The sequence below is a fragment of the Bombus terrestris genome, chromosome 1 (assembly GCF_910591885.1).
Source record: "Bombus terrestris chromosome 1, iyBomTerr1.2, whole genome shotgun sequence".
NCBI classification, from domain to species: Eukaryota; Metazoa; Arthropoda; class Insecta; order Hymenoptera; family Apidae; genus Bombus; species Bombus terrestris.
In genome coordinates this window covers 3,817,280-3,835,753 of record NC_063269.1, presented here as the reverse complement: position 1 = coordinate 3,835,753, position 18,474 = coordinate 3,817,280, and the positions used below count along the sequence as shown (strand labels likewise).

Below are 18,474 nucleotides of genomic sequence, written 5' to 3'. Positions count from 1 at the left end.
AGGTCATCTGTATCTGATGCACCTATCGCCATACGCCGAATGTATCTCTCGCTTGGGACCGGAAGGCCTTTGAATTTTTAAATTTTCTACTCTCTTTTTTTTCAGTTCCCTAGTCGTTCGTTTTTATATACATAGGTGTGCGTGTCCACGCTTCGTATTCCGACGGTGGTGGTTTGCTGGCAATTCGCACGTTTACGCGTTAATTCGACGATCAAAGCGAAAAGTTAGTCGCAAAATTCGTAAACAGAATGTTTCTTCGATCGACCGGTACGCCACCCCTATAACAATATCGCAATTCATCGAACGGATTAATTATTTCGTTACACGGGATAAACACGAGCAAACCAATTTCGTTGATACCGGATTTATCGGTTTGTTAGTTGAATTTACCGGTAGATTATTAGTTTAATTCGAGTGCCGCTGAATTATCCACACCACCAGCCCGAAATCAAATCGAAAGTTCGGTTAAAAACATCCCCCAACTGGCCAGTCGCGCAAATATGCCAACGAGTTTAGCCGAAGACCGAGCAAACGGTGAATATTCCCGGTTAAAGTATCGGTACACATGATCAGCATTCAAGTAGAATTAACAGAGAAACAGTTCCACGACTCGACTATTCGAAAATTCGAGTCTACAAAAATATTGCACGCGTCGATCGTAAGTTTTCGGTGTTTTTCCACCGTTCGCTTGCCCTGTAAACAACGAAACCGGCGTACAATTACAATGCGGTAAAACAACGAAGAAACACCCTCTCACCTCGAAAAAAAAAAAAAAAGAGCGGTTTGAAATTACAAACACTGGGATAATTTGAACGGGAAAATAATAAAACAAGAAGCACGCTTGCGAATTACCATGTTCCATTAATTATCTGATTGCTTTTACGTGAAATTTCATACGGTCTATAACTAGAAGCAGTGGAATTCGTGCAAAAAGGAAATAGACCGAACGAAAGTGTAATTTATAAAACTGTCGAATCGAACCGATAGAGACGAAACACAAAATTTCTCTGCGACTATCGAAGATCCTGAGTACGATGAATGACAATGAACGGACAGGTAGACAGGTGAAATCAACAGATTGATATTCTCTTCGGCGTCGATACCAATCGCGAGTTTGCATACGTAACCGGTACTTTCGCAGAGGCTATTATTCTCGCTGCATTTCCGTCGGAAGATGCATTCGATGTATCAGATAAGGGAGAAAGGGGAAGAGATCGAGGACACGGGAGGAGACGAGTCGCGCGAGAAGCAGGAAGTTCCATTTTTGTTTCGTCCCGGTCGACGCATCGACCGCCTTCCAGCAGCATACAATGTCGATAGCAGAGTTTCCATAGCCGGAATTATTTCCGGTTAATATTCTACCAGGCCGGCAGCAGCTAGATATAATTAAAAACCCCGCCATCCTGCGGGGAGCGCCTTCCACCGCGAAATTGCATGTAAAATTGGACCGAACACGCACACGTGCTCCCCGCGCCAGTGTCCGTGTCCGCGCGTGTATCGCGATACCGCAAAACCTCAGCGCGAGCTGGCCGTAGGTAATTTTCCAGAGGGGCGACTGTTCTCCACGTCCCTTTCTCTCTCTCTCTCTCTCTCTCTCCGAATCCCACACCCCTTTATCCCTCGCCTGTGTTCCCTATCGTTTGTGAAATCAAAGCTCGGAAAAGAAAATCCCGAAATCCCGTGACCCGTGCGTGTCAACTGCATGGCTCTAGTTTTACCGCCGCTAAACACAGCGGCCGGACCGCATTTTGTGTCGGCGTACGAATGCGTTTGACTCGCGACACCAACACCCCTGTAACGTGACACACTATTTCCCGGCACCGACACGTCGAACCTGTACGAATTTCCATCAATCGATTTTCAACGTGTTTTGTATGTATATAGAGGCTAGAGTAAGTGTCCAAGTGAGAGAAGATGCGTGCAGTGAGTTTGGTGCGTTTACGATGGTCGCTTAATCTATCGTCTTACAGTGTCAAGTCACAAGTCCATTTGCTATATTTGGATATTAGTTACGATTCGGCAAATGCGGATTGTATTTATGACAGACTCGCGACATTTATGACGGACAATCGATTTCCCGATTACTCTAACTGTAATTCCAATTCTTTAGACCGAAACTTGTCAGTTAAAAATTCATGATAAGAATTCTTTATTAAGAATTAGTTAAGTATACATCTATAAAATTAAGAATATCGTGCAAGGGACGATGAGTGGAGCTTAATTTAGGCAGTTCGGATCAGAATCGTACGGAATCGGATAGAGAGTGGTACTGGTCGATATGACAACGAGGAAGAAACGATAAATACACTGTTCGAGGGTCGCGTGAAAATCTCGAATCTAGAACGAGAGTGTCAGATGCAATGGTTTGGATTCTCTGCCGCTAAACACGTTGCTACGACCGCAGCTCGCGGTACTTTCGTAGAACTAATATATGTGTCTGAGTTGCGGTCGGTTTGCCTCGTAAAGTGTCGGTATTTGTAAATGGCAGCGAAGCAAGTCCTGCGTCCGTATTACTCATACCGCGAATACTTGATTTCTTCTTCGTCACGTCGCTGAGCTACGCGTGAAAAGTAACTCCCTTCCGCTCATGGTGAAAGAGTACATTCCACCGCCATAGCCGCGCGTGACTATTCGGTATATTAACTTCCGGTCGTTGGAAAATTCGGCGTGAAATTTAATTTTCACCCGGCCGACAAACTGATGTCCGGTTCCGGTCGATTTAATTGCAAAACACATTGGAATCGCGAATGAATTTCAGTTTCCATGAATCCTCAACGTGGTTTAATTAGAATATAATTAGGCTTCGTTCAATGGTCGCGTTGTTTTCTTTGCGTTCGTGCGCTCGGAAATCTTTCGCATAAAGTTCCCATTTGTGGTTCGTTTACGAACACGGACAAAAATGTAAAAGAGCGCACGAAACCACGGGAAAAATTTATTCGCTGGTAATAACTAGATTAAAAAAAAAAAGAGGGGAAAAAGGTAACATCGAAATGGATACAACGAAGGGAAAATGTTGCCAGATCCATGGTACATTAAATCTACGACGATACGTGATTGGAGTGGAACACGTGTTTCTTGTTTCGTTCTTGGATAATCCCTCGACTTTCGAACCGATCGAATAAACATTGATAAAAAATTTGTTACTTCCGTGAGCAGTAGCGGCGAGAAACCCGTTAAAAGGTATCTCGATAAGATATTCATAACGAAACCTCCTATAGATCCTCTTCGGGTTAGCTCCGGGTCTCAATCCACTTTCTACACCGTAGCGTGCATTTATATTTAATGTAGCGTTCTTTAAAGAAGGGATTAAGGGAGATGACTTGCTACCCGCCATTTGTAAACCCGCCACGCGCCTCCCGATCTTTCAAATTTTCACAGAATAACGACAGTATCCCGTTGTGTTCATCTTTAGCGTGTACCACTCGTCGTGATTTAAGCGCGAAATTATTACCGAGCAAACATGTCGATGCGAAACTTTTAATTTATCCGCGCTTGAAAATACGAACAGCACGCGTGTATCTACCTAGAAAACATATATTGTTGTGCAAACTTTGCGCGCAACCATTCTTTTTTCAATAATTTCGATAAAGCGTAGTTACGTTTTATTGAATTTCAGCGCTCATATTTTAATACTCTTTCAATTTCATGCTCTGCCCTTCGTCCCAAAGATATATATTTGCGATTAAATTGATCGAATGAAAGGTATACAATGGAAGAGATTATCAAGAAAAGCTAACTCGTTCCCACTGGCGCGCGCGTTCCGACAAGTGTTTAGATACATCTCCCTCTACCGAAATCGTTTTATCGAAAGGAAAATCGTTGTTTCGATGAAATATCGTATCGTTTCACCTATCGCTAAATGGCCTCTGACGATAACGAACAACGTAACTTGGCCCAACACGTTGGTCGAAATGACTGGCCACGATACTTGCCCGGCAATTATCGAGCATTATCGATTCAAATTCGAGACTAATCGGCTCTAACTCCCGGTAGAACAGCATTAAGCACTGCACCGACCCGACGCGACGTCGGTAATATTTTATGAAATTGATAATCATCCGTCTAGTATTTCCGGCGATTGCCGTCGCGTTTCCCGCTTGAAACCCTGAACACTTCGGGTGGGGAAGCGAACGTTTCTGATTAATCAAATAGGAACATTGAAATTCCGACTCTGATATCCGAATGTATGACTTTCGCGCAGCTACGTGACATATGCGCCTGCACCGACACGCTTACACGCGTGCGCGCGATACAGACGTATGCTAACTAAGTAATACACACCAATATACACGGAACCGTAATATAAACCAGGCTTAATGCTTCGCGGTTGGCACGAAGTTTCACGAGGTTAAGTTATTCACATTCTGTAAACCCTCGGGATATAACCAAGGAGAGGTGGAAGTGAGAGGGTGGCGTGGCAGAGGTTGCTGAGAATTACCAGAACAAGAAGAACTTACTATTTTCTGCATCGACGAACCTATAGCAGAAACCATGCCAAAAGGTAATTACACGAGCACGCGCGTACACGTGGAACTCGAGGTCAATTCTATTTCTTACTGGTCATCTTTGTGATCTCTTTCTCGGTGAAAGGTCAATGTTTAGACAAAATAAGGAATATATATGCAGGGTGAGTCTCCTAACGCGACGACTTAATATAATTTGTAAATTATTAGCTGTGCGAAAAAATGTTTCAAACAAACGTTGCATGGTATATAGGAGGACACATGGTTATATAATCTGTTTTTAATTAGCTAAATTTTTAGCGAGATATTGGTCACCTTCAGTTTTTTTAACGAAATGTCTGATATTTTTTCACAAATTCAAATAAATCGTCAAATTTTGGGTAAAAAGGTATTACGCGAAGTGGAACTTGAAAGGAATAATCACTGAGGTATTTTCAAATTAATGATGCTAGGAATTTGATATTAGGAAGTACGCCCGGTCAACGTGATTCTTAACACGGCTTTGTTTGCCATAGGTCGTGTTTGTAAACCTTAGGTTTTGTTATCTTGGCTCGATTATTTCCTTCGGGGAACACTAAAAAATGAGGTTTATCGCGAGCCATCAACGACGGTGGAAAATATGCGAGAACGTATTATTAGTGCATGCGCTGCCATAACCACAGGAACGCTCGAAAATATTCTTCGCTCACTGATAATTCGATTACGCAAGTGCATCAACGCGTAATGAACAGCACTTTGAAATAGATAAATTCGCTTGAAATAAAACCTGTTTTAAAATATTCATTTTAAGTCCCGCCTCGTGTAACACTTTTTATTAAAAGGTGCAAATTTGACGATTTATCTAAATTTGAGAAAAAATATTGGACGTTCCATTTAAAAAACTGAAGGTGACCCTAATATCTCGCTATAAAAGTAAGGTAATAAAAAACAGATTAAAGCGCTGTATGTCCCCCTAGATACCGTGCAACTTTTATTTGAAACATTTTTTCGTACAACGAATAACTTACGAGTTATTTTAAGTCGTCGTGTTAGGAGACACTCACCCTATATATATATATTTGATTTTCTTTCATTTTCTTTTTTTATTTAATATTCGATAACGAAATAATTTTGATTTCTCGTGACTGGACCCAATAAATCAGGAAGGATTCGATTTTAGCCACGAAAGATCGTAATTTGTCGGTGAGTTCAATCTTCTATCGAACGGTACGTCACACACTGCGAGTGTGGGGAAGGCACCCGCGCGCATCAATTATTCGCGGCGGAACACGCGATTACGGGATACGTGAGTTCGAAAGAGAGAATGTAAGTATAAATGCGATGACCCACCCCGAGTCTTGCCCCTATAAAAGTTGCATTGCCGAACGGGGGAACCTCTCATGAATGTTCCATCCCAACAAGATGCCGTCCGGTGAAATCCACCAAGTGGCACAAGCCAGGAATTCTTTTCTCCGCTAAGCCGGCGAAGGTTCGATACAATGGTTTCGACGAAGGAAAAACCTGCGTCGCTATCTGTCTCCATTATGTTTCCCAAGTAGTATGAATTTAAAATAGCATTCCGTAATCGTCGATTAAATCCTCGTCTTCTTTTGCATTTTTAATTTTATGTTTTTCTCGCTCGATATTCAATCGCAGAAAGTATCCAGCTGATGTCGGCGGAGTTTCTATAGAAGAGAAGAGAGAAACGATCAGAAGCAATTCCATTCGGAGAATAAATAAATCGTAGTTACGATTCGAGGAATAAATTCAATTTTAATTTTCAATTCGTCCTTGGCCATTTTTACGTTGTTCGTTTTATTTCCCTTATCCTCTCTCGTTCTTTTCACCTGATATTCCATTACAAACGGTATCGTTCGTGGCAGAGAAGTTTATATAGAAGAAAGGAAGGGGGCGGCGATCAAACGCGAACAACAGATCAACCGAATGCAATGATATTTTAACTATGCCAACAGTCAGCGAGTCTGCAACGACCATCAAATATGTCACAGGCTTGGAATTCCCTTTGATGACCCGTATACGTAATAGGCCCCCGTTCTGTTAACCGATTGCTTCACCGGATACGTCAGGGGACAGTCTACATCGTCGTGTACATCGTATACACGTATTAGAAATCCAAACCGGTGTACTTTCAACCCTAGTTACGTCGGCGTGTTCGTCCGTGCTCTTCCAGGAGCTCATGAACTGCGCATAAACTGACCGCTAACTACTCCGCGAGTAGTTTGAATTGCTCGCGTACAATGCTTGGATGTGTCCACTTAAGTAGTAAACGCTCGACCGTGAAGCAACGTCGCGGAAATTGATATCAGCGTGTACTAACTGCTGTGTTAATTGAATGGAACGAGTTTCCGTGGAGCGACAACGATAAAGGAAAACGCGAGGAGAGCTTCTCCTCCGGAGGAGTACGCGTTCCCTTCTCATCGAAAAGGATCGAAAGACGCGAAGAAATGCGTGGACGTACGGTGGAGGCGAAGAATAATCGATTTCGTTTTCTTAACGGTTCGAGAGAATCGGCCAATTATCGGACCGTAAATTGATCGTTCCACGTTAAAGTAAGCGGAATTCGGAACGATGCAACGGCCGCAGAAGTGCAACGCGGATAACCGTGAGCCGGTCGATTAATTAGTATCGTATCGCGACGCGAGTGGCACGCTTAATTTCGCGCACGACCCACGCTGGGAAGTACTGGCGAGAATCGGCCGGTCTCTGTGCGAATCAATTACCGATTATCCGTTTAGCAGACTCCGATAAACCCCAGTGAGGTTTCAAGGAATGTGAAACGTTGCTAATGAAATGCTTCCGATACGTCCAATACTTCTCGGTCTCTGGATCGAGCAACATTAAACGAGGAGGATAAAAGCGACCGCTGATAAGTAGAATGAATCGTAAGACGAATAAAAATGGAAATGGGATCGATGGAATGTACCGTATCATGTACTGCGAATAGGTTCTAATTTCGTTAGAAAATCTCGAGCACACGTACGTGCTTCGACGAAAATAATGATGCTTTTACACGTAAGTAGACTCGAATCTTGAACAAACAGGTTTAAAAGATGTAAACCATATCTTCAAGCGGGTCTGTATATTTTATGAGCACTTTAACCGGAAGCCTCTTATTTCCCGCAAAGAGTATCACGATGATACTCTTGTTATAACTTTCTCTTTATAGTATTGGAAACAAGCAAAATCAGAATATACTGCACGTGTAGCAGCCTATATTTTCCGAACACTAAATTTTCCGAAATTAAGATTTTATGTTTCAGGTTTAAAATATCTTGTCGAACGATACCCACCAAATATCGTACCCACCGCAATCATTTGGAAGAATATCCTACTTTCCTTATATGTAAGTACCTCATATGAGTGTTAGGTATCCTGTAAGTGAATTCCATATTAGCGCACATTATACCGATAATAAGTATAATAAAACTGCAACCAAAAAAGGTTTCAAATTTTATGGTCAAACATGACTACTTTCTTCGAAGAATCACTATGTGACTCCTTATAAATGTATTCAAAAATATTAATGGTACTTGATAATGCGAACATTGCAAGCTGCGAACCTAGTGGATGACACAACATTTCCTCTGCCGCACATACTGTACAATTATTTGTGAAACGTGCTTTGAATCCAGTTGACAGATTCAAAGAAATGGTACAAAAAGACATTAAAGTTGTATATATTTTCATCGCTTCGATTCAGCCACACTCGCGTTTCAATGTAAAAACGGAAACGGTTCTGCTTACGTAACTAAAATTGAATACAAAACTGTTCCACAAGGTAGAATTCAAGGTAATCTATGCGTAAACAATTTGTGAACGATAAAAATGCAGTTGTTTTAAATAGAGTCATTACAAAATGAAATATTGCATTAAACTACGAATTGCTTAATTATGGCGTACTACGATAAAACATTTTGCACGTAGCATTGTACTCCGAAAGAAATATCAACTCTTGTAACTGAGAAAACTCTTAAGAATCAGTGGAAACTGCAGAAGCGCTATCTATCGTAAAATCAAGTCAGAACTGGTATCAGAAATCGTTAAACATCGTGAGAATCGTGAAAACACTTGTGAAAAATTATAGAAATCGCTAAATATAGTTAAATCATTTTGCAACTCTTTAGAAATTAACAGAAATCTGAAAATATTTCTTCCAGTCGTACGATTTATTAATCCAGACTTGATATCTTCGTGCTCGATTTTACAGATAATTTTTTCGACGTCTTCTTCAGTCGCTACGATTTCGAAATCGTAATCTTTTCGTGGGATCTCGTGAAATTTTCTAAATTCAGTGGATCTCAACGAAACCATTTTCCGAATTTGCGAATCGCGCATCACGATAAATATTAAAATATATTCAATCTGGAATATTTCGAAATATATTTGTTAGTCTAATAACTGGTCTACATGAATATGTATGTAAGTACTGACTATAAATTGTGCAAATACTTATGGACAGTTTTCCGGTAGTACACATTCGTTAGTGGCTTCGTTTCGTAAAGTACCTCCGACACACTGACAGCTGGGGCCGGAAACGCATACCTGAAGAACATTTATCGATAACGTTAGAACACAAATACGCAGCTATTTTATGGTAGATTTTGAAATTTAGTTTTCGATAATCTAACTGTATCTGAATATATGTTGACAAAATACAGTCACATGGATATTCGGACACGGACATCTCTGTATTTATTCCTTTGTATAAGAGAGGATGATATAAATGTCGTTGTTGCTTATTCTATGACAATGTGAACCATTTCTTGTAGTTTGGGGATATATAAACAATTTTTCCCTAATAACAACGCTTTTTATTATTATTTAACAACAAATAAGATTGCTCGTGAGAGGTACTACGGTCACGTTACCATCATGAAAGCTTGACATTTAGACTGCTATATGATTCAAGAAAAAAAAAACAATTTAGCATTGAAATTCACGATCAAATCTATAGTTTTGCTGCCCATTTTTAATACATCACGAGTATACAGATTTAGCAGATCGTGACTATAAATGTTGGACACCCTATGGATACAATAAAACGATGCAAGAAGTTGTTGACATACTCTGAAGCTATGGTAAATGGTTCGCATCTTAGTGGAATATACAACGCGATATTTAAATCATCCCATCTTATGCAAAGCAACGAATGCAGAGATAGCGATGTGTCCAAATATCAACGCGACTATATCAAGCAATTTTCAATAAGACGATCGTAAAGCTGTGCTTAAAATATCGGACACAGGATATGGTCTATAAAATAGCCATACATATGCGTTGATTTTTACTCACGAAGCATTCGACTATCCTTAACGCAACAGTATAACATATCGCGCAGTTGTACAAAAACTGACGCAACTCGGAAAACACATTTTTCGAGTTATCACCATGAGTATGTTAAAAAAACACTCGTTGACCGATTATGCGAATATTATTCCTTTATCTTCATAATTTGACCGATACAGCAGAGTAGACGCTGTTGCCAATTCAAATGGCACTGGCCTATATTGTAAGAAAGTGTCTTATTACCAATTTTCTCGTGAATCTCGATAGAAACATGATAGATATATTATATTATATCTATCGTTATATCATCTGCCAATTACCCGATCAATAATCACCCTCGGTCTCTTTCCCACCCGTCCCGAGCATCGGGTCCTCCACTTTCTCGGGTTTTCGTACGCCTCTAATAATTTCATAATACTCACGGGACCAGGACCACCTGGAAAAAGTTCAATACGTAGACTACGGTGACTGCGGGAACTGCGGGGACAGGGGTTTGTGATATTCGGGTGTCTATCGCCGCAACTGGGTTCGCACGACAGTCCACAACGAATCCATTCTTCGTTTGTTGAGCAAACTGATGCGGTTGCACTCGAGCCTACTAGTGTCGCATAGGCATTTATGAAAAGCAAGAAGCAAAATAACGCAGATAAGGTTTGAAGACAATGCAGAATACTTACAATCAGCGAGGACCACAACGACAAGTAAGAAAGTCACAAGGTATGGCGGCATGATGACTTTCGTTGAGAATATTCCTTCGGTTAGCAGGTTTTCAACGCGTTTTTGCTTTTAATGTGGAGGCACTGATGTTCGTGATTTTTATGTGGCAAATTTCTGCCTAAAAACACGCATTTGTTTGGACAGTGTATGCTCCACGAAGATAACACGTGGCAATAAATAACAGGCGTTTAACGAAGGAACGTTGATCGGTGTATTTGAAGTTAAGGTGGAATTAACCGATGGAATTGTCGGAATTTTATTATATTTAACCTTACCGTGCGGATATTTTTAGCCTTGCACGTTATATCTACAAATAAAAATCGCTATAGTAACATGAGATAAAACATACAATGGCTGAGTTACGTCGAATATTACCTGTCCTATCAGCTGTGTTAGATAAGTTAGGATAATCTAAAGGCTAGTTCTAACTTAAAAGACATAGTATAAATATATGAAATTGGTATTCTTTGGCAAACGTTCTTTCTAACAATGTCAATGCAACTCGCGCCGACCAATAATATTTTTTCGAGTTTCCCTTAAACCTTGTCCGCTGTATTTACAGATAAAAGTTGCTATTATAAGAATAATAAGACAAACATAATAGATAAATGGCGTCGGAAACTATGTATTTTCCAAGTAGTTTAGATAGGCCGGAGTAACTTAAAGACCAGTTTCAACTTAAAAAACACAGTACTTATATCTAAAACTAAAATTCTCCATCAACGTTCCATTTAACAATGCAAATGCAGTTCATGCTGACGAACAATGCTTTTTCGAGTCTTTCTTGAACTATCGACACATGCCTTTCGAAAATAGAACATGTCATCGTTGAGATTCACTGCAGTCGGCTAGAGAAAACTTTAATACCTAACGTATAGAATACTCTTCTCTACTGGTACCAAGTTTATTCGTTTTCCGCCGCGATTATCGATATCTGACATTATTTTAATCTTTATAAAATATCCTGCTTTAGCGACATCACCAAATAATGTTTGCAGAAAGCTGCGAAAGTTTATATTTTATCCTGGGCCGTCACATAAAACGCCAGCGACTTGCCTTTTAAAACCGGTATCGCCTTCATATCGGTGAGATAACAGCAACGCAACGACAAAAGTTTCCATTTCGTGGTTTCGTTAATGAAAATTTTACACTCTATCGATTTTAGTGACCCAGATTATTATGTTATGAAAGTCAACATCCCGATAATGAATAATTTGGCGTGTACATAATATAACCATTACCAAGCCTTAGTTTTCGAAATACAATAGAACTTTAATTATTCGAAGTCTTTTTCTACCGCTCGATCGGAATAATGTCGACCAGTAGTAAAGGGAAACAAATATTTTAAACGCACCTACCTACGTGTTCATTACTATTATACCATTTCTTATAAAGTCATGGAATCGTCGAGCACAAGGTCCAGCGAAGAAAGCAGGCGAAAATTAGGGTAATTTTAACGCGTTTGGCAATGAAAATAACAAGATGTGCGACGTAGATGGCGAAGAAATCGTGGAAAGAATTAAAGGGAGATTTAACAGTAGCGAAGACAGCGATGAATCGTGTTAATAGAAATATTTAGACTGTACAGCTCATGTACACACACGTACATACATATATAGGCTAATTTTATTTTTGTATATCTTATATTTTCTCATATCAAAGTGACGTTGAGTTTTTTAAACGACACCGTGTATTTTTTATAGCCTTGACCGATTCGAGATAAGCTGCCCTCCATGTCCGGTTTTGGGATCGCTGTACTCCGACTGTTCGAGCTGCCCTACTTTCGTTCGTGTAAGAAGGTTTGCTCGCGCCCTTTCAATCGATTTTTAATTATCAGCAACTAAGAAACAAAACTCAAAACGCGACTTTTATATTCATTTCGTATTCAAAAATCGCCCCTTAAATTTAGTTACACCTGTAGCTGAACACCCTGTATACCGCGCCTAACGTTTGTAGTATGTAAGATACATCGTTTCATCTTTCAAAGTTCGAGCAGTACCTTCGTGAAGATCGATTCTTTCAAATGTCAAAGTACTTACAGATATAAATTCTAAAGTTGGAATCCCACGGAGGGGAAAATTTTGTATCGGAATCGACCTAGACTCGGCAGTACATATTGAAATTGATCCGAGTGACATCGTAAAAGAACGACGAGGGGGAAAAGACTTTGAGTATGGAGAATACTTTGGTCGTGTTTGGGGAATCTCGAAAACAGTGCGGTGGACGTATGAAATACAGGTGTAATAATTGTCTGTTAGCGGAGATTGGTTTAGACGTTACATCGTCCATACGATAGAGGGTCAGCTGTTTCCTATTGTGCAGCTAATTACATCAGGGATCCAGGGACTGGGATATAGCTGCACCGAAATTAACTAATCTACCGATGAAAGAACCTACGCCACTAAACGCTCCACTGCATAAACTCGTATCGTAGGAGGTTGGCCTTTTGATACCCCATATCCCCGTGGTGTATTCGCGGAGAATGCAGCGAACTGCATCGATGGAAATTTGATTGCAGCAAGGTCGGATTTGCGACGTCTATTGTTACCCAGAGAACGGAATTTCAAATGAACGAAAGAGGCGATTCGTTTAGAACCGTGCACGAATATCTTATGAAATAATTACTTATCAAGAGCAAATAACTTTCGTCGTTTCGCCGATAGGAAAAATTACCATTGCAGTCGTTGCAGTCGTGAAGTTCGCGATACCAGATATAATTTTTTATTTCTTAAAACAAAGAGGCACGCAACGAAAGTAGGGTTTCTTTCGGTTTATGACAATCGCGTTAAACGAGTGGCATGATTCAGGATAATAAAAAGCGACCGACCTCCAAATTTTTACGACGTAACGGCTAGCATTGTACTACGTATACCTGCAAGCTTTTTCTGTTTCTTTCCTCTCCCCTTCCTTCTCCCCTTCTTTCTTTTTCTTTCTTTTTTCCTCTTTTTTATATAAATTACGTCCACTTTTCCGGGATGACCGAAAAAAAGCAAAGGAAAGGGAAAACGAGAAGAGACAGCGCGAGCAGTGGGAGAGGAAAAAGAAAGAGAGACTAAATTGCGCGCATTAATGTCGCTCCCGCGATTCTCCAGTCAAGGGTCCCTCTAATGAAATTCACGAGCGTTTTGAAACGGGAAGCTTTATTAAACCAGGATTAAATAGCTGGAATTATTCAAAAGCTCAATTATCAGCTTATTGTCGGTCTAGCTGGCACTACTGGCTAAAAGCGTGAGAAGGGCGCAGATGGTGCGCAACCAGCCCTCTCTTACTCTCCTTTCGCCAGCCTTCCGTTTGCAGCCTAGAAATAAAGGATTTTTAGTAGTCGGACTACAAACTAGAGATATATCAGCTCCTGGGATACGCTTTACAGGACTCTGCTTTACAGAGAACTCGGCTTTAATCCGCTTCAGCTGGCCGTCCTTATTTTCACCGAACGTTTTTCCAAACGCCAGGGTCAAGAATCGAATCGTCTTTTAAAAATATTTCTCGTCTCCTACCAACGTGTCAATCGTTGAAACGCGTGAAATTCATGCGAAGATATAACTTCAAAATGGACACGGTGAATATCTGAAACTTGTCAGATCTAAGTTTCAAAAGGGATAACTTTACGATAGGCTATTAGAACTAGTTTGTATCTCTAACAGGTTATCGTATTTTTAATAAGGCTGTCAAGTTGGCAACAACTCTGGAAATGCCAAAGTGGTAAGTAGTAAAAGTCAGTTTATAGCCAGACCTGAGACGCGATAATGACGTTTAAACCACTAAACTTGCGAAGACCAAAAAGCAATAAATGCTTAATCACAGCCAAATTTCAGTCGTTTCGGCAATAATAACGTTCCAGTCCCCGGTCGGTAGTCCACGTCTATAAGCGGTTAACGAGTAATTAGATTCCAAAGCGCACGTCCGGCCCTCGTCTGGTTGGCGAGTCCACGGTGTGCACGTTAAGGAATAATTATAAAGCAATACGGTGAATCGGCAATCGACCACGAAGCTTACAGTAAACTATATGATATTCGATATAATATTTTATATTACGTACAATACTTTTGCGAATCGATAAACAAGATACAAGAGTATATTATATATCGTGGGAATGAGAATTTATTTGGAATGACATGTGATTGAGAAGCAGATTGAGATGCTTGACGAGTATCGACGGCGAAAAAATTAAAAACTGATTTGATTAAAATTGATTAAAATTTTAAATTTGATTAAAATTTAACCATGTGGAATTTTTATTCGAATAACGTCTACACCGATGAATCCAAGATGAAACTCTCAAAGAGATTAATTTATTTATTATTTCATTATGCTGCAACATTTTTGGAACAACTTCACAAACGATTGGAAAAATGGGAAATCGCAGGAAAAAATGAACAGCAGGGAATAAAGCGCATCTGATATCTGATCTTTCACGCGATCGTGAATGCGGTTGGATTCGCGTGTTCTTGTATGCACTTCCGCAGCAACTAACCGTACGAATTGGCTGACTTTCGGTCGAACGCCGGTCTCGCGAATAGCTCCGGAACATCGATATTGAAGTGCAAATTCCGTAAACCAAGGCTGAACGGAGCCATGCACATTTAACTTTGCACCTGCGACGATCATATAACGCGGCCAACCCCCATGTTTACAATGCACGTGTCGCATGGGCTGAGCCACAGCCACGAAGGCATTGTGACGCGCGCGATAACCGTAATAATCGAAGTGCTCGCGATCTACCGTTGCGGTCGAGCGAATTCGCGTGCCGCCTCGTGGTCCGATTTCCCAAAAATTCCCGCGAATTGACGCCCAAAACGATACACTTTCCGTTTATATCGTAATATCGATAAAAAACGTTATAAATAGCAATTCTTTCGCACACGAAACTATCTTTAAAATATCACGAATGTCATAACACAAATTTGGAAAGGATCAATCTCTGCTAGTCAAAATTTATCCGTGTAAGGGATTCCTTATTTGGATTAATCGAAGTAAATGAAATTTCTATTTTGAAAGAATGGATAGGAAAATTGACAGAAAATTCACTGAAAAAGAACAGGGAATAATATAGAACGTAACTTGTTTTCAAGCTTCAGATTTGACCTATCGTGTCGGTTTTAGGCCAGGACTGAGTACGGCCACAACTCTAATAATAACATTTGTTCCAGTTCTCGTGAAACACGTCAGTAAATCGTGACACGGAATAAAAATAATCTAAAACAGGCACAAAGAGCATCGATGGCAAGGTTGCACTCGCGATTTGTTATTTTTGTTACGTCGGTTTCCGTTTGTGGAGCGACAGGTTTCACGCGGCGATATACCGCGTCTACACTCGCTGAATCTTATCTGGGAATATGATAGACAGCTACGTATTTCATGAATAAAACACGGAAATATACCTACGAGCTGACAAGCCGCGGTAACCGTGCCGAACATGCCGGAGTGTAAAGCGGGTTTACGTGCGCGAAATAAGAAGAAACTGCTGACATTGGACTCGCCAATTCCCGAATTCGATGGAAAAACGCTTAAATATTTGACGAGACAACGATCCGTTCGATTTCGCCAACGCTGAAACAGTCGAATCTGTGTACAAGATTCCGCGAGAGATTTCATTTATAAAATGAATGAACGCGATTTCAGTTTACACAATACGAAACGTTTCGTGCAAACAACGACGATGTTTAGATAATCGATCGAGACAGAAGTTCGAAGAAACGAATAAGGGATAAAATTTGTCTGTATTAAAAAATTAATCGCGGTAAAGAGGGAAAATCAAATTAAATAGGAAATGATATTAATAAAGCGGCGTGAGAGTGAGAATCGGCGTTACACGTACTTTCAAACTCCATTTCTGCGCTCTTCAATGGGTATCGGTGCGTTACGCGGTTAATTTTACTAATTAATAAAGCCACTGTCACTCGGTCATTAAATTTAATTAATTGTGGTTACATCGCGTTGTGTTGCGGACCAGCGACAGGGCAAACGGAAAATTGTTTGATAAACGCACTCTTCTGGGCGGACGCATCATCGTGCCGCGACCAGCCGCTTTTAATTAATTAATTTATGCCCTCATCGGTTGATAAGTTTAAAACGTTCGTTTCGCACGATCCTCCCCTTTCAACCCTTACAGTTGCCGCGTGTAATTTCGCTTTTCATTAACCGTGATTTTAATCCGGCGTTACATCGCCGATCCCTCCATCAGATCCCAGTAGCTATGCCAGGACAGCACGAATTCGTCATCATCCGTTACGATAATAAAATTTTCACCTTCCATTAGTAGCAAGCGCGCTAACGCATTAATTAATGGCTAATTAATCAAGCGAGCGACGCGGCAAAATCCGTGATCCTTAATGCACAGTTATCCGACCATAAACACTGGGAAGGTGAGCGTTACATCGGTAACCAGCAGCCACCGTTTTCCATGGACAAAGTTTCGCGCCACAAGCTCTACTCTCCCTTTCCCCTTCGTCTCTGTGTCTGCCTCTTGTTCAACCATCGAAGAACGAGGTAACGTTGAACACCGGTGGCAAGAGCGAGAGAAAGAAGGGGCGGAAGACAAGGAGAAGTAGGATGCACGATGCAGCCCGAAACTAGAAAGCGGCTTTAGAATTTAATGCGTGAGAGGTTTCGGGTGCAAAGGTATTCGAACGTATCCCGCTGGGTTTTATCGCTGCTCACACACAACTTCACTGGGCGTTTACGGGAAAGACGAAAAGGAGATAGGAGGAGAAAGGAAGGGTGTCGGAGAACGCTGGATAACAAAGCGAGAGAGAGAGACAGCCAGAGTTTGGAATAAGTATGCGGAGGACCGAAAGCCCTGGGTTTTCGCGTCGGCGGCGCCCACGCCGGTATGAATATTTAAACGGATGTAAATTGCGAATTAACTATTGATAAAAACAAACCAGAGGGTCCGTGTTAAGCCTTCCTCGTAAATCACGAAAAGGGACCGATTCGACGGCTGGTACGACAGCTGTGGCTTGGAATTTTACAGATCAACTTTTTCAACACCGGCGATGATCAAAATCGAGATTCTCCTGTGAACAGTGGTTTATTTTTTACCGTGTATCGCGATGGAAAGGGACGAGAGAAACGTGCAGCGGTTACTTTATAGCGGTTAATGAAAGTTTCATTCTGACTATGGTGTCTGCCAACTTCTCGCGAAGATGCGTCCATCAAATGTACGCAACGACAACTATCTCACACTGGATTATTCTCCGTATTCTGTCTATATATCTGTCTACGATAAATATTTTTGCAAATACTTTTATTCCAACTTCGTCTCCTTTGATTCGAAAATTACTGAAGATAATTGCAGATTGGCAACTTGTGAATTAACTGAAACAAGGGTTAGGAGAAAGTAACAGAAGAACGGAATAACTGGAGAAATGTTTAACCGAGGCTTGTTCGAAAGGCTTTTGGAACACGCTGGAGAATGTAGGGCAAAATCCTCCGATAAAAACTTTCGAGTCATGGCCGAGACATCGTTCAGAAATAAAACGTCCCGTAGGAGTAATAGAGTCGATCTGCGGGATCTACGATCATCCACACAGAATCATCGTCGTCGAGAGTTACTCTAGTCGACGACAGTTGTTGCCTCTACTCGCGAGTAAACGCGTGCTGCTGGAATAAAGAAGCGACGAGGAAAGGCTGGAAGAACGGAGCGACAGGAACGCTCCGAAACAAGAGGCGAGAAAAAGAAATGTGTAGCAAGGCGCAGGGACGCAAAAGAGGAGTTTAGAGATTGAAAAGATGAAACGATCCGATGAAATTGAAAGGCAAAAATAAGCTACAGTTAGTGTAAAGGGAAGCGCGGACAACGGGCGATCGGTGAGGGAGAAGAACGACTTGAGAGGCAAATAAAAGCAAGACAAAAGGGATACGTGAAAGGGTGTCAAGAAAAAAGAAAGCAGAATGTAAGGCGAAAAGTGATAAGGCAAGAAAAATAACATATACTCGCGTGGAATATGCAAGGACCGACGTGTTAGCAAAAGTGGGAAACGTGGATGCAAGTTCGAGAAAAGGCGCT

General features: G+C 41.0%; 1 long non-coding RNA gene and 1 other non-coding gene across 6 annotated transcripts; one reads left to right on the top strand and one right to left on the bottom strand.

The window, feature by feature from the left end:
- Positions 1-4,851: 4,851 nt before the first annotated feature.
- On the bottom strand, positions 4,852-10,964 carry LOC100652268. 5 transcript variants are annotated; one of them, XR_007223359.1, is made up of 6 exons: positions 10,842-10,964; positions 10,427-10,773; positions 10,172-10,347; positions 8,913-9,005; positions 7,754-7,835; positions 4,852-6,127 (listed from the first exon to the last, which is right to left on the bottom strand). It is a non-coding gene; the product is annotated as an uncharacterized LOC100652268 (transcript). The 5 variants fall into 5 exon arrangements; XR_007223358.1 differs by lacking the exons at positions 4,852-6,127; positions 7,754-7,835 and adding an exon at positions 8,609-8,825 and having other exon boundaries at positions 8,895-9,005; positions 10,842-10,961; XR_002307884.2 differs by lacking the exons at positions 4,852-6,127; positions 7,754-7,835 and adding an exon at positions 8,609-8,825 and having other exon boundaries at positions 10,842-10,961.
- LOC125384686 lies at positions 6,732-7,925 on the top strand. The gene is made up of 2 exons (XR_007223360.1): positions 6,732-7,475; positions 7,724-7,925. It is a non-coding gene; the product is annotated as an uncharacterized LOC125384686 (long non-coding RNA).
- Positions 10,965-18,474: the final 7,510 nt, after the last annotated feature.